Here is a 2,667-nt window from a genome sequence, read left to right on the forward strand (position 1 = left end):
TTGTAAGGCACAACATGTTCAGCATTCTCAACACATACAATACACAACAGCAACACAACATGTTCTTCAGTTATATTATGTCTAGATTATAAATTGTTTTAGACTGAACAAAGCTGTTTGTGTCACACTGGGATCAAAGATGATTGACATGACTTTATTAAATCAAGTTTTAAAACATGACATTTTATTTCAACAGGACCCAAAAACACAAGGGGTATAACATGGTAAATACATACTGTGATTGAACACAAAAAAACCATCTATTATTGACCTTTTATAGCAAATTCAAAACATTATAAATTATACAAAACACCACTTTTTAGTATTAGACAGAAAATAGGTGACGAGACATATTTCTATTTTTTTAGATTAGGCCACTGTGGTGAGAGTAATACATATAGCTTGTATTCCATTTGTTTTGAAAATGTATATTTATACTTTATAAACAAACTGGTTACCCTTTTTTTAAATTAGCATACAGAACATTATGAAAACAAACTTGACTAATGGTCGGCTCATAACCTCAGAACACAGAAGAGGAAAAACTGCATAGATTCTCGTTTCATTTTGAAGGAGCTGCAGACCTAAGTGTGTAGAAGACTGTTACAAAGGTTACACGGCATTTCGTTTTATAGGCACGAATAAAATGTAATCTATTGATTCGTGTTCATCAACACGATTTTCCCATTTTTTTTGTTAGTAACGTAATTTTTTTATAATAACTTAACTAAAGTACTAGGATTAAAAGTACAATTAAATTAGTAAATGCAGAAATACATCATTTGAAAACGGTATAACATAATTAAATTAATATATCAGTGTTTATTTCTTATAAATTACCAGCAATTATTTTATTTATAAAAAATGAAAAATGTATTATCTTTTATATTCTCTTTTTTCCTCTTACATTTGTTATCTTTAACTTTTACGTTCCCTTCAAATCTATGGGTTGAAGGGAACTAATAACACAAACAGAAAGAGGATACTGATTTGCAAACTGAAAATATGTTGTTTATTTAATCAAACATAAAGATGGCTCACTAGCCAAGTTACGTAACAAATCGAAGACAAAATAAAACACTTTCTGACAAAAGAAAGAGATAACAATAAACAATGTAAAAAGACACACACTTAACACAACTAGATAACACGTCTCACTCAGAGTCAACACACTACACATTCGCACACCTAGGGAGACAATCAGGCGGAGAGAGACACGATTCAAGAGAAAACAACAGTTTCATTAAGTGGGGAATTATATTACATCCTTAGTGATAAGAACTACCATAGAGAATGAATGGTAAAAGTTAAGGGAGTTAAGCTTTACTGTTACCATGGAAGATGTTCAAGTTTGTGGTACTAAACCAGGTGGAAACTCTTGATCAATATTATTAAAACATATAATCATCATATTGTACATTTAATCAGCTGATTGTTGATCATAAACTGATTTTCTAACTGTTTTGACATATATGGTTTTGAAATGTATCAATTTTTAAAGTAATATTAAGCATGTACATCGAAGTTAATCTACTCGTTCTCACAATAACAGTTGTAGTACCGATATATATTTATTGCGTAATCACCTGCATGTTTCTCCATGAGTTTCCGTAGTGTAGTGGTTATCACGTTCGCCTCACACGCGAAAGGTCCCCGGTTCGAAACCGGGCGGAAACATCATTATTAAATTTTTGTTGTAAAGCAGTGCGGCAGGAACAGATATAAGACATTTTAAAAAGAAAGGAATTGATTAACACATAATAAATAATGTCAGTATGCATAGATTTCAGTACGAATATAACCTCAATAAATTCACAATAAGGAATTATGTGGCAGCACAAATACCCCTTTTGGAACCAGTTACCTCTCGTAGTATTGAGGACGGAACATAACATAACGTATACATAAATAATAATAATAACAACAGGCGACTCGATGCGAGCAAAGGCACTCGTTGTTTCTTAATCTTTGCGGGTGTTCTTTGTGGCATTAGGATTAATTTTTGTTTTAATATTTGCCTTGAAAAATGTCCTGTATATCCATTTTCGAGCTGAAATGTACACTAGCTAACTAGCTATTTTGAAAATCACACTTGCTCGTTTGTAATTGGCTGGTTTTATTTTTGATGCAGGCCAGCTAACAGTGTAAAAAAACTTTTCCTCTGACATGTTGTGGAAAGTATAAAGTAGTAGAACTCGAGGATATCATTTGTTATAAACTACTACAGTACTTAATTAAAAACACTGAATCATGCAGAACATGAACACACGCTTCTATCTGTGTTCAAAATTATTCATTTTTATTCAGAGTTTCTAACCATTGCAGTGTTTTCAGAGTATATCTAACAGCAGTTTATTGTAAACTAATACGGGAGTTAATGGTAAACGTACAGTTGGTGTTAAATTATATATCTTATGGGCATTCATGTAAACAAACACACACAGAGGCTTTCGGCTCGAGGAACTCACGGCAATTTCCACTCACCACCTCAACAAAAACCAATAAACTCACGCACACATAAACCTACATGAACTGTAAGCGACTACATTTCGTAATTCATCCCAAAGTAGTGTCTACATGCATTATTTAATATAACTTACTGTTGGGGAAATATTTTCCAAGGCCCATAACTTTGACCCAGTTTATCAGTTCAAGCTGTCCTGACTG

The 2,667-nt window shown here is 32.5% G+C and overlaps 1 non-coding gene across 1 annotated transcript; it reads left to right on the forward strand.

Annotated features, from left to right (window-relative positions):
- The first annotated feature begins 1,604 nt into the window (after nucleotides 1–1,604).
- On the forward strand, nucleotides 1,605–1,677 carry trnav-cac (transfer RNA valine (anticodon CAC)). Its single transcript has one exon. It is a non-coding gene; the product is annotated as a tRNA-Val (tRNA).
- Nucleotides 1,678–2,667: the final 990 nt, after the last annotated feature.

This window comes from Notothenia coriiceps, unplaced genomic scaffold, assembly GCF_000735185.1.
Source record: "Notothenia coriiceps isolate Sejong01 unplaced genomic scaffold, NC01 NC01_scaffold00031040, whole genome shotgun sequence".
Taxonomy (NCBI): domain Eukaryota; kingdom Metazoa; phylum Chordata; class Actinopteri; order Perciformes; family Nototheniidae; genus Notothenia; species Notothenia coriiceps.